Source organism: Pelecanus crispus, chromosome 12 (genome assembly GCF_030463565.1).
Source record: "Pelecanus crispus isolate bPelCri1 chromosome 12, bPelCri1.pri, whole genome shotgun sequence".
Classification (NCBI taxonomy): Eukaryota; Metazoa; Chordata; class Aves; order Pelecaniformes; family Pelecanidae; genus Pelecanus; species Pelecanus crispus.
In genome coordinates this window covers 17,770,955-17,785,352 of record NC_134654.1, presented here as the reverse complement: position 1 = coordinate 17,785,352, position 14,398 = coordinate 17,770,955, and positions in this window count along the sequence as shown.

Here is a 14,398-nt window from a genome sequence, read left to right as displayed (position 1 = left end):
GATAATATTGTAAATGTCCCACAGGTGCTCTGCAAAGCACACAGACCAGGGACTTTCTGGGGAAGCACCATGAGCACCGCAATGCAGAGGGACAGCAGAGGACATCAAAATCAGTGAAGCTTTGGTCTCACCATAGCATCTGGAGAGGCTTTTCAAGTGAAGGACTAATGATGTCCTTAAAAAGCTGCAAAGGCACAGACAACTGGCACAGGGAAAACAAGCTATGTGACTTTCAAGGAAGAAGTTATTAACTGTATGCAGTAAATGGTCCCCAGATCCCTCATGCTCTGGGTGTTACAGCGAATTAAAGTGGACTATTCACATCACCTTCACTTACTCAAGTAATTAAACCATGTCCCTTAATTGTGACTACAACTCCAGCAGCAGTAAACTCACTAAAATTACAAAACTACCACTCCTGGCTCTGGCGCGGCATATCGTGTTTTGATGGACACGTGAGAACACAGTTTGTCCCAAAGCCTTGACCATTTTAGCTCAGAATCAAACAAGAAAAACAAGGGTGAAAACATGAGGCTGATGTTAAGCAGGGGTGCCAATTTTCAGCACGTGAGCCCAGGTTCACCTATTTGACTAAACTGGAATTTCAAGGGATACATTTAGATACCTAAGTACAAAATCTACTGCCAAAAGCTGTCAAACTTTCTGTCACAGCTCTACATTCTCACTGTCTATTAATATAGCATTACGCTGGATCGTAAGCTACCCTTCTGAAAATACCCAGATCCAGATCTTTTATAGCATCCGTCATGAGTCTACATGCACCCATAACATTGCCCAGTTGCAGTTTTACACCACTTTTGAATAGTCCTCTCTCTCCTATAAACACTGTACCTGCCTGAAAGGGATCAATTGTCCATTCAATAGCAGAATAATTTTCAAAAGTCACCTTAATTAATGGAGAATTAAAAAAAAAAATAAACTGTGTGTGGTGCATCCCATGCTGTCATGCCAAAGGACAAGGATGCTCACAGGCAGCTCATGCTCCCGTCTGGCCCAGGGCTACTTCAGGGATTCAAACAGGCTTCAAGATTTTATCTGTTTATGAAACCAAGGCTGGCTCTTAGGGACGAGCTGCACACACAGCTGCAGCTGCTGGCACAGTCCTGCAGCAGGCTCCATCTGGCTGGGAAATGCATGAGACTTTCCAGGGTTTTACAGGTTTCCCATGTTCTGGTAAAAATTGTAAGTTGACCATAAAACACAGAGGGCCAAGGACTCTCGAGGTGAGGCCTGGGCTGCTTTGATCTCTGCACATGGCCAGTGGAAAAAGATGGTTATGGCCATCACTGAGCCCCCTGCTGCCACACCGGAGGCTGGGATTGGCAGGAGGAGGGCTGGGGGGTTGGACACCAAATCTGGAGGAAAGGGAGAGGAGGCCGAGCAGGTTGGCAAAGAGAAAAAGCCAGCTTTGGACATGGGCAGCCACTGGAGATCATCTGGGGCTCTCCCTTCCTCTGCCAACAGCCCCTCGAAGAGCTTGTGTCCTTTTTCCATGGTTGGAGAAGCACAAGTGTTTGTGCCAGCTTCTCCACAGCCCCATACAGCACCTGGAAGTGCTACCATCCTGCTGGTTGGACTTCTTAGAAAACTCAGCTCCCCACTCTGCTGGCAGGCACCTCTCTGTGTTCTGCAGGTGGACAGCTGAGCCCCAGCAGGGCAAATACCTACATATAAATAAGGGGCAATGCCAAATTCAAATTTGTGGTTAATTCCAACTCATTTGAGTCACTTCCTGGGTATCCTTAAATAGCTACAAAAATGCAGTCCATCAACAGGTTGCCCTGACAGGACCTGACTCCTCTCCCTTGCTCTGGTTTAAGGTTGGATGACCTCTGCGATGTCCATGAGCCTGTACTAGAGTAAATATAGCATAAATTAGGGAAGAATCAACCCACAGTTAATGCTGCAATGCAGCCAGGACTGTCTGCACGTGTTGGCAAAGGCTTGAGAAACCACCTCGCGTTGTCAGCACATCAGTATGTGCAGTCCCGTCCAGCGCTCAGTTCTGACACCGGGAGCTATTCATAGAAAAACAGTTAAAAATGCATGTTGTGAAACCTTTCCTTTCTCTGAGGTGGAAGCGTGCTGTATGTATCCTGTAGCCCTGAAAGAGGCACAAGGAACAATCCAAACATTTTGCACAAATCGGTGACAGTTACCTAAGTGAAGCATTCCTTATGCATGTGTTTCATGTGCATTTTTTTTTTAACATTCTTGAGCAGGTTAGTGACTTTTCCCAGAATCTGCGCTTTCTGCCAAAGTTCACATCTCCTTTTCCACCCTGACTTTTTTATCAATAAACTCAGGGGATATGTTTCAGCCAACTGCCAGTGGACAAGGGCAGGCTGCAGCAAGGGGAGGCAAAGCAAAACCTCTGCAAAGGAGAGGGGTTTTTTTTTCCTTTCTTTTTAAAAGCAATTTTCATGAAGGCTGGTTTTTTTTTCCAGATGAGCTTTCTGGGCACTTCCACAACAGGACTGCATTCAGCCCTCACTATTTCCTGAGGAGGCAGAAGCTGAGGTCGTTCCTATCAGCTCTGCAGACTTTGTGATCCTTTGCTGTCTGTGAAATAGTAGCCTGAATATGATGACAGAGAAAAAAAACAAAGCAAAATCTTGCCCACCAGCCACTCACTTCCCTGGTGCAAAGGCAGGGGTGGCCATTCCCCCTGCTCTCATACCCTCATCCTGATGGAGCAAGCACGTCCCACCTCCAGGCCTGCCTCAGAGCTGAGGGATTGGCTTTCATCTACAGAACGACATTTCACCAAATTTCTCAAAGGCACTGGGAAAATGATGGAGTTAAACCAGCGAGACCCGCTGTGTGGAGATGCAAATGCCATTTTACTGTGACATACCTCTGTCCGCACACAAAATTGCCCTGGACCCCAGGAGCTACACGTGACATGTAATAGCAGCCCACTTGCCCCAGTTTGGCCCATGAGGGACATGCTGAACGCAAGTCACCTCACCTAAGTTTAGACATTGCAACCTAAATAATTTTCCTTTACAGTCACTAGGAAGAAATAGGCCTCTTCAGAGGCCGTTATCTGAACTATCATATTTCAGTTTTTAGGATTAAGCAAACGGTGCAAGGGAAGGTGCACTTCTTCTGTGTCCCACAAGAGATGCACAGAGCCATGCCCAGACTTGGACGTCTAACTGACCCAGGGCAGATGAACCCAGACTCTCTCAAAAACACCCTTAGTCCTTCAGCAAGGCCAGACCTACTGAAAATCTACCCTTGAAGTTTTCGTTTCCAAAGATATCAAGCGCGGAAAATTGCCTCTAGACTAAGGTGATCTTCACCTCCAAACCTGAGGCTCTTAACGAAGACAGAAACGAATAAAGAGATCAAAAAGTAGACTGGCAGATGAATTATTCAGTCTAACCATAGTAGCATTTGATTGAGCTTTCCAAACAATAAATGTGGCATGAATAAATCATTACAAATCCCTCCTTGAGCTCTCATGATGAGTCACAACCACCAAACCACAGATGCTCAGCGCAGACTGCTCTGCACATCCACAAGGTTAAGACACGGATAATGCATGTAATCACAGTGATCTCAGAAATTGTAATAATTTACTGGTGATGTTCTCAGTGGTGCCCAAGGAACTATTGGAAATAAACCACAGTGATTTTGGGGAGAGCCTCCCTGTAGCCGCTTCAATACAGCACGGGCTTGCGGGGGGGGTCCTGGATTTTGCTCCCTATATTGGCCTCACCACAAAGTCCAAGGCTGTGGGGAAGGTATGCTTTAAACTGCATCCAACAAGCAAAGGGATTGCTCAAGCCATAAAATTCAATCAACTACGCAAACAAATAGGCATACAAGCAAGTAGGAGACAGTCCTATGCACACCCACTGATTCACAGTCATATAAAAGGTCTAGACATCGGCATGAAGAAAGATGAATGCATGCCCAGAGCAGAGGATGCAGAGCATTACACCACAACTCTGGCTCCCTAGAACCTGCCAGGAGCCTGATGGGGGTTTTGTTCTTCCAACCAAGTTCACACAAGGTCACATTTTGGGGTCACCTCCTTGGCACACAGAAAAGGCCTTATGAAACCATCTCCAGCTAGTTTTCCTTTGTATGTCTCATCTTGCTGTAGCCTTTGATTTATCAAAGGTGCAACTTTCCACCCACCCCAGGGGCTGACTTCTTTCCAAGGAGGAGGCCAGGCAAAAACTGTTCAGAGCTGACGGCACTGTGGTCCAATAACTGATGGAGCGGGAAAAATGGAAATGAAACCAGTTTCTCTATATTTACCTTGAAATATCCCACCCGTGAAAGCATTTAACCATGTGCTGTTTATTAACATCATGACCAGCCCCGTTATTTAAGTGCAATTTAAACACAAACTTAAAATTGAGCCCCAGCATCTGAGGTCTGCTGAGTAGAAATAGATGGCTCACATGATTGATGCTACGCACATGCTTTTGTGCTTAGCTGAACTGAGTTACTGGTGGCCTCTTCATGCTCATATACAGTCCTCATTTCTGAGCCAGATGTGAAAGCAATTAGCACAACGGGAAGACTATCTTTAAGTCTGTGGGGCTTTTTATAGGTTAGTGTTTATTTTTGGACCTACTTTCTTGAGGTGAATTTTGGCAGACTGCTCAAGGACTGGTTTATGTCATGACTAGCTATTGTTTAAAGTTTTTTATTGCTTTGGCAAGGGCTTGGGTTGGAAAGGGGTGGGGAGAGTTATTTTATGGTTTTTTTCTCTGTCATCATATTCAGGCTACTATTTCACAGACAGCAAAGGATCACAAAGTCTGCAGAGCCGATAGGAACGACCTCAGCTTCTGCCTCCTCAGGAAATAGTGAGGGCTGAATGCAGTCCTGTTGTGGAAGTGCCCAGAAAGCTCATCTGGAAAAAAAAAACAGCCTTCATGAAAATTGCTTTTAAAAAGAAAGGAAAAAAAAAAATCTCTTTCCTCACTTTTCAGCTCCCCTTGCAGCACTGCCAGGGTGCTCTTTCCATGGTCATATAACACTCCTCCCCGTGGCAGTAAACTTTCACAAAGGAGGGATGCACCTCTGCACCGTCCCTTGGCACAAGTCCTTGCTGATCTTTTCCTGCCACTCAGAAGGACACGACCGGAGAGGAGCCTTTGCTGAAGAAAAGCCCCCGATTCCTGGGCTGTAGGGCTTGCCTACATGGGGAAATAATACCAAATAATCCCAACAGACCAGCTACCCCGAGACTGCTGGAGCTCCAGAAAAGAAAGGTCTGTGTAGCACTTGCATCAGTGCAGCGTGGTGCTAGCGAGGCGCTGGAGAGGTTTGCGGTACTCTTCCCCACTGCTATCACACTTGTCCAGCGCAGGGGGAAGAAAAACATCTCCCAGCGCACAGTTACCTCAGTAAATACTTAGCAAATGCAGCAAATGTTCCTTGCAGGAATGTGTCCTGGTTTCAGCTAAGTACTGCTTATGCTAGTCAAGGACATTTCAGCTTCCCATGCTCTGCCAGATGCACAAGAAACTGGGAGGGGGCACAGCCAGAATAGTTGATCCAAACTGACCAAAGGGCTATTCCATACCATATGGCGTCATTCTCAGTATAGAAACTGGGGGGAGTTGGCCGGGGGGCTGCTTGGGGACTGGCTGGGTATCGGTCGGCGGGTGGTGAGCAATTGCATTGTGCATCACTTGCTTTCTATGTTATTATTACTATTATTATTGTATTGTTATTATTATCATTACTATTTTACTTTATTTCAATTATTAAATTGTTCTTATCTCACCCCAGGAGTGTTTCTCACTCTTACTCCTCCGATTCTCTCCCCCATCCCATCGGGGTAGGGGGAGCGAGCGAGCGGCTGCGTGGTGCTGAGCTGCTGGCTGGGGCTAAACCACGACAGAATGGTTGCAGCAAACCTGCTGGGCACAGCATCCGGAGCCACTTGATGTTGCATTTAAGCTCCCGGAGCGCATCCATTCTGTTTCTGCAGCAGCAATACCCTGCAGCTCAGCCATGAGCAAGGCTCTGCTGTGACACATGGGGTATGACCAGGTCACAAAAAATATAGCCAGCTCAGGGAAAAAACACTCTTGATAAACAAGGTGAGACGTGGGTGTGCAGTGACCTGACTCGCCCCAGGCCAGGGGAAGAAGCTGGCCGGTGCTTGTCCCATCCTTTCTCCCTCATTGGGCTTAGGATACAACCAGCTATTCAGGCTTAAGTACACAGATGAGAAAACGCAGAGGAAACACCCGCTGTGCTCCATCCCCATACATCTGCCCAGGGGACCTCAGAGGGCTGCAGCCAAACCGCGACAATTTAGATACCAGTTGCTTTTATTTGAACTTTCCAAAATACAGGCGGCCTTGGCTGGTCTGTCCCTAATATACACACAACACGCTAAATGCTTGTGACTACAATTTATTTTAAAACACCACCCAGACTGTGCTCAACTGATTTTAACACTTCTGCAAAGAGATCACCTACAGAGTTACTTCTGCTAAAAGTGAAGCAATAATTCCCCATTTCAGTATCACTTATTATTCAGGATCACTCAAGGGATTGTCTAACTCCAGACGAAATTTCCTTTTATCAGATTTGGCCACTGAGAGCTCTGATAAGCATAAAGTGCGTGTATTTAAGAGCCATTTCGATATGCAATATGAAAAACTCCAACTACATTTAGTTGCTGGATAAGGACAACAAAGCAGCCTACCTCGCTTGGCCAATATTAGGCTGGAATTGGAGCCTGAACCTGAACCATCTTTTCCTTTCAGAAAATTTGGCTTTCTTATCACATTTGTGACTGGCCCTTAGAGCTGTCCCAGCCCAAGCCAGGATGCCAGAGATAGATCTGCCAGTGAAGTATGGGATGAATTTGGATCCATTCCCAGCTGCAGCCTGTGACGCGCAGAGCCCTCGGTGGTTTAGGTCAGCATCGCTCTCTGGTTTCCATACATCAGCAGCCGCTGGGGTTTGAGGATTATGGAGCATGTTTACTACTTCAAAACAAAGGGAAACCATTTCCCTGTAAAGCTAACAAATAATTAAGACAGCTGCGATCAGATTAGATCCTGTAAATTATTTGATATCATTTGGTAATTTTTTTTTGCTAGACAGGGCAGATCAAATTTCCTAATAAACCCCCCATTTTTCCTACCCCTGCGAGTGTCTTTCGTTGTGCATGTCCCCCCTGTGACAAGCCAGCAAGAGGAGCGTTGCTTTTCTGCCATGCCCTGCCGCAGACCTTTAGAACTATTATTAAGATTTCATTACATAAATATTTTGCCTGATACTTTCTCTCATATTACATGTAATTTTTATCCTTGGAACACTGTGGTCCACTTAGCCAGATGGAGTACACGGTGCCTGCTAAAGAAAATGGAAAAGTAGGGTTGAATCAATGGGTTTCTTCCCCTGCAAGTGGCAAACATTTTCAAGCAGTTTAAGCAAAAGGGGTTTTCTGATTGTATCCTGAGCAGCCTTCAGAAAAAGGTTAATTCTGGCATGTTTTGGAGAGATGAATGTTGCTCACACTAATAGGTAAGAGGATGAAAGTCACTGAGGTCTCTGCACACTGAACACTCATAAAGGTTTGCTCCTAAAGGCACCTAGGGTCCATTTTGGTTTGGGGTTTGAGTCAACAGCTGGGATTTTCACCTGCATCCCCAAAAGTGATGTGCCAGCCTCTCAGTTTTCCTCTAAATCCCATGGCTTCTTCCTGAATCTTGCCTTACACAATTATAATAGAAGGCACAAACACTTTGCATCAGTCCTGGGACACAGAGCGGGGTGAAGAGCAGTCAGGGAATGAGCAGCCTCCCCAGAGATGCAGCCCACGTGCTTTACACACAGGTACCACCGACCCGAGGACAGGACTCCTTATTACCACCAATTCCCCAAAGCCACCTCTCTGTTGGTCTGTGGGTGCACAGTAGGGTTTGTTCTGCTGCAGCTGCAGGGAGTTCTGCAAAACCCATCCCCAGAGGTTTTCCCGGGGTAAATTCCTTTGGACAACTGGCTGGTGCATGAAAAGATCTACAATGACCCCAAAGCCCCTTCCTCCAGGTACCTCCCCAAGGCAGACGGGGAAGCTGTGCCAGGTATCTGTGCACCACAGAAGAATCATGAGGGTACCTTCAAGGAGACAGGCTCCAATTCTGGTGCTGGAGCCTCAGCAGTGTACCTGCTGCACAGGTCCTTCAGTCCTCGCTGCTCAACTAAACAAAGATTTGCAAGCGTGGACTCATCCCCTACCCAACACAGACTGGTTGTATAGTAGACATCACCCATTCTGTTCTTCAATCACTTTTTTTTCCCTAAACTGCATTTAAAAAACTGCACATAAATGCTTTCTGCCTGATACCACGCAGCACTAACAGAGATACAAGTCTCTCTGAGTAGCAAAACACGGATAACTGCTGTTAGCAAGAGCATCCTGTGGCCTCTTGCTTGCTGTTTTGCACCTACTCCGCGGCAGCTTTTCCTGTGACCTGAGAGCCAGGCTGGGCTTCCCCAGTGTCACCAACAGTCCTCGGAAAGAAAGAGTTGGGCAGAGATGTCCTGCACCCAGAAACTCATCATACAAATGAACCTGAGGGTGGGCAGGAGGGACCCTGGTGCTAGTGAGCTCAAGCCAGAACACGATCTACCTTCGCCCGTCAGCAAAACAAAACACCCTGATTTCACATTAGAACAATGAAAATAGATAAAACCAGATAAAGATAACAAAGCAAATAATAACCAGAAGAGATTTGCAATAAATCATGAAAGCTGGAAAAGTACGCTAGGAAATTTGCATTTTCCCACCCTTTGCTGAGAAACAATTTCATGAGGTGCTCGCCCTGACCATCTGCAGTCACTAACAACGGTAGAAGCCGGAGCACCTACAGAGACCAGTAACACTTGAGAAGCCAGTAACAAAACTCAGGGCTTTCAGTGGGGCCACTGCTTGCCTGAGCACAGCAAGACCTGCGGGAGGTTTCTCAGCGATGCCGGTTTAGCAGCTGGAGCTACGGGCAGCGACTCCTTAAAAAGAGACTTCCAGGCTAGAGCGAAAAAAATGTTTATCCTGAGCCAAGTAGCTATAGAAACCCAGCACAGGAGTGCAGGGCCACGTGCTTTGTTGTGGAGAAGACCTTCGCGCCCGCCTTCAGGGACAAAATATAAGGAAGAGAGGTGCAAATACGGGGAAGTAAATAAATAATCTATTGCTTTGCAGGCTGCAGCTCTGCCTGCGGATGGGCTTGCGTGAGGCTGGAGACCATGAGCACCACGTTATCCCACCTGGGGGGCGAGGAGGGATGCTTTTCAGGAGCTCAGGAGAGCAGAGAGATTCATGAGTACAACAGAGGCATTGCTGAATAAAACCTGGGCTCAGAGCAGGGGAAAAATAAACCGTGGGTGACTTGGTGACAGCGAGAGCCAGGCCTACGTGCCATGGCCGCCCCGTTGCCGTATGACTCTGCTCCCTCTGACTGCATGCGCTGGCCCTGGGTTTTTTTATTTTATCTTCTGGGTGATCTGCAAGGGAGACATATGGAGGTAAAACTGATCTCCTGGAGATGATTGCAAAAAAACAGAAAAAGGGCGGGGGGCGGGAACCAAAGGAGATAACCTGGCACTCTCGTATCCTTGTTTTCCCAAACACACTTTAGCAGCTGGGTCTGAAAACAAGGGCAGGAGCATCGTGGGGATCAAAAACCTTTGGCTGCTTCAAGGATAGTCCATATTCCTTTGGCACAGCAAACTCGGGCTTGTGCCACCCTCGCCACCAGCACCCTGAACAAAGATGCCCCAAAAAGGCCATTTTGTGTCACTAAAACAGGACCGTTGCATCCGTGTGGAGGGGAGAGCTGTAGCCCCAGGACCCACTGGTGAGGGTGGACCTCCTCTGCTGACGGGCACACAGCGTGGACTTGCGGAGGCGCGTTTGAAGCTGTATCTCAGTGGAAGTGCTTTTTCCTCTTACCTTGTGGAGGGTTTATTCCTTGGTGTGCGCAAGCGGCAGGAAGGAGGCAGCTCGGGCTGGACCAGCCCTTCCCGCAGCAGAAATTTTGGCAGGAGCTCAGCTCCTTGGCTTGATTTTTTTGCAAACAAGCGTTGAAGGGTTTCAGGTTTGCAGCCTGGTGGAGCTCACAGTTTTCCACCTTATTATTTTTTCCTCTTTCTGGAGTGTGAGATTCAGCTCCTGGGGGCTTTTCAGGGTTTTGTGCAAGCTATCTTTCAGATTTGGGTTTTTGTGGTTTTGTTACACCCACCTTGAGTTTTATTTGAGAAGGGCCCAAAATACAAAGTGAGTAATTGGCCAAACCCAGCGGGTTTTGCCTGGGTTTAGGCCAACATTTTTCAACCCACCTGAATACATAAATCATCTCAGTTGTAAAGCTGGGCTATAAAAGCAGAGGCAGTTCATTCACTTTCTTATACATTTAATACTATCGCGTCAGGGAGTGATTCTGCCCCAAAATCTCTTGTTTCTGTCCATTGAGTGCCAAGGGACTCTGCACAAGCAGCTCACATGGAGACACTTGCCCTGTAGACATGAACTAGGACAAATGACACCCTCCACCAGGCACATGGCAGCCCCCAAAATGTTATTTTTAAATTAAAGATGCAATTCTGTAAAGCCAATATCATGATATTTAACATCTGACACATGCTCCTGAAAAACTTGAGATTATGCTATTTAGTGTTGAGTATCACCTGAGTCTGGTTATTGACTTCAGGGGAAAAGCTCAATCCAAATGCAACCCCAAAGTCTCACAGAGAAAAGCTTCAAACACAGCTCTGGGAGGGAGGTACCAGGAACAGGTACAACATATAGGAACTGGGAAGATGCAGCTTGCACATCCAGGAGATGTTAAGCTCTCAGCATCTGAGCATGTGTATAACTTGTGAAATATAAATTTCGCTGCCAGCATTGGGAGAAAGTAAATGAGGGTGGAAGGACCTGCCTGTGCTGTCAGTTTTTATTGTTTCATTATGACTTCCATGAAAATTAGTATTTTTCTTAAAGCCACAATTCCTGGGGTCATAAGGCTATATGAGAAACTCATCTCTCGCTCTGAGATTCCTCTCTAAACCTCATATTTGCATATAAAATGTGACACCAAAAGGGGAATATTAAAGTCAAAACTGTTCACATTATGTAAACCTGTATTTTCTAGGGAAAAGGGAGTGGGACTACAGACTCCATCCATCCAATTCTCTTGTTGAACTTCATGGGACCTGGGGTACTCCAGCACTGCACTTTTTAGACGGAAAGAGACGGGAACAAGAGTCCTCCCTACCACAGACACACACAGCCATGCACAAAAGCCTTCCAGCTTGGCAGCACCTGACCATAGGATAACTCACGGTGGAAGAGACTTCAGTAGGTCACACCATCCAACCTCATTTTTTCCACGGATGCCTTTGCTTCTCTCCGTCAGGACACACCGAGCATGGCTGGGGCATCCTCTCCTTGCTCCAGGCTGCAGCCCTGCAGGTGTGGCCCCTCCGTGGCACATGATGGTCTCCGATGGCAGCGGGGTGGAGGACGCCAACGCACGTCCACTGCAGGGCAGCTGGCAGGTCTCTAAGGAACGGCTGCATCAACCCAATGAGCTGGTGAGCTGCTCCGGTCCCCGGTCCAAGGGGCTGTCGGCAGCTCCGAGCCACCTCAGTGGGGTAGGATGCTTCGGGGGCGATCACCCGCGGTCAGAGTTGAAACCCATCACTTCGCAATTACAGCCTGGCTATTTAGGGAAGGCACTTCTCGTTTCCTCCGACCCTTTTTCCTCTTGACGGCATCCTGCCCTGCGATGGGGAAGGGCTATTCATAGAAACGTCTATTTTGGGTTGGAATGCTGGAATTAAGATCCTTCCTTCCTTTAAAGAAAACATGCCCAAAGATATTTAGAAAGCTTCACCCCATTTTGAAGGCTATATTCTGTCTTCTGAGTGAAGCAGATTTATTTGTTAGCTTAACATTTACCGGGGGCTGTGAGGTACCAGGAGCTGCGGGCACCACCCGACCACCCTCCTGAGGCTCTGAGAAGTCAGGCGATATTTCCTTTAATGTGCTGAGTAGCTGCCATGGGGTTTATTCATTCCCTCTTTCTTGGCAACGCTTTGTATCGGCTTCAAATAGATTTAGTAAAATATTTTCCATCAAAGCCTTTTTTGACAGAAAACAGCTTTTGGACACAATGGAAACTTCTGTGGAGAAGAAAAATTAAAATAAAACCTGCTCAGCTGATGTTGGAGACCTTTATTAGAAACCCAAAGTTGTTTTCCTCCTTGAAATGTTTTTGGGAAAGTACCGCTGATGCAAAAGATGCTATTTTTTCAAGGTGAATACAAGTTTGTGGTGGAATTATCAGGAAAGTTCTTAGGCAATTATCATTCCTGAACCAGGAATCACTTGCAAGTGGGTGACTCTGATAGCAGCAGCTCCCAGGCAGAGCTAGGAGCAGACCCTGGGGACACCTTTTGGCTTTACAGCAGTGTTTGTGCCCCAGCACAGGTCCCATGCCCCCTGCAGAGATCAGGCAGGAGGCTGGAGGAAAGAGTCCCACTGCCTACTTTTGCCTCGAGGCTGGACCACGCTGTCCCAGGCTCGGGCACTGCATCCTCCGGGCTCTCCTACCCCATCCTAAGGGAATAAGGCAACTCTGTTCCTTCTGCATAACAACACTCAAAGCTTAAACCAAGGATGAAATGCACATTTCCTCCCTAATGCAGGTTTCCCCCAGGGCTACAGGTTGCCACAGGGCTGCATGGTAGATTTTCAAAGGTGTCTTGAATGCCAAAATAAATGTCACAGGTAAAAATACAGTAAGATTTCTGGAAAACTGTATAAAATAATATGTATTCACCTTGCTTTTCAAGTCTATTATCCTGAGGACCTAGAAAGGTTGCTGGTTTTATACAGCAGCGGAGATGCTGACGTAGCCACAGGACTCCAAGAGCCAGGGGCTTGAAAGCAACAAACCCAAACATCTCAGTGCTCACCATAAAATCAAATTAGCTGGTAGCGAAACTTTCCTTCGAAATGGCTAGATGAAATTACATGGCAGAAACTTAGAGGCAGCAAGTTTTGGACCAAGGAAGCAGCTCTGTTTGCATGGGGGCTGTATCAAGCTGCTGTGTTTCCTCCGCAGAAGCCTCCTCCGATCCCCACGCAGCTGGCTCAGCACCGACCCCGAAACGTGGCAGCAGAGGCTTGCCTGGCCCCAGCAAAGGCCTGGCACTGCACGGTGCTGGGGGGCCCTGGGCTCTGACTCCTACCCTCCTCCACGTTTTCCCTTTCCAACAGCAATGCCAATGCAGCAATTTTTCTGGAAACCCTGAGAATAAATTCTTGCCACTGCCTCTCTCTCAGCAGGTGCTGGAGAGACTCAATACAGGATGAGCACGCTGAGGCTGTGGGTGCCTCCTGTGCGCTCCCCGTCACTGGACAATGTTCAGCCGAGGTGAGGAACCACCACGCACGTCTTCCCCGGGGGTCCCCCATGCAAACCAGCACGAACTGCTTCCACCTCACTCATATGCACGCACAGTCTATAAGGATTTCAGTATTTTGCTGAACGAAACCTAAATCTCTGGCTTCTGGCAGCAGCAGCCCCGTTATTGCTTTAGCAGCCGCAGGCTGAACCTTTGCAAAGCAGAGCCAAGAGCCACGACGAGCTGTTGGGCTCTTCAGCCCACGTCAGGGGTTTGTAGGATTCAAATTGGGTCTCTGTGGCCGCATGCAGAGCTACGGCATCCTCCAGCTCCACGGGGTCTGAGACACCCACCGCCCCCTCCACCAGCAGACCACAACTGTCCATCGGAGGAGCCTGTCCATCCCCAGGCACTGCGAGCCAGGCATCCTCCTTTGCTCCGTGTCCCCAGCCAGCCTGGGGATGTGACATGACTTTACGGCAGTGGTGTTATCCCAGGTTTCCTCTAAGTTATCTCCTATTATATCTGACTCCGATGAATAATTAACGCAGACTACATCCTGAGCAGAGCTGGCTGGGAGCTGCAATTTCCATTACTTGGGAAATCCTGACATTAAGGGAGAGATTAATTCTGATTCTGCATAAAAAGCTAGAATTCTTGTGTTTGCCAAGAAACAACATTTCCTCCCAGCAATCAATTTAGGGCCATTACAGTGTTTCACTTCAGTGACTCTTTTCATTATTCCTTTCGTTCCCATGCATTTCTTAAATTATGCACTACATGCGTGTGGAATTATACAATCTATAAAAACAATATAATATTAAAATTTACAGCCTACATTACATGAAATTAATTTAAGTAACAGAACAGATAGGTTCTGCTTCTGCTGAAGTTTTGATACTGTCCAAACAAAATATTTCAACTTCTTTTTTGCTGCTGGAAAATGTTGTTGGAATCAGCACATTTCTACTAC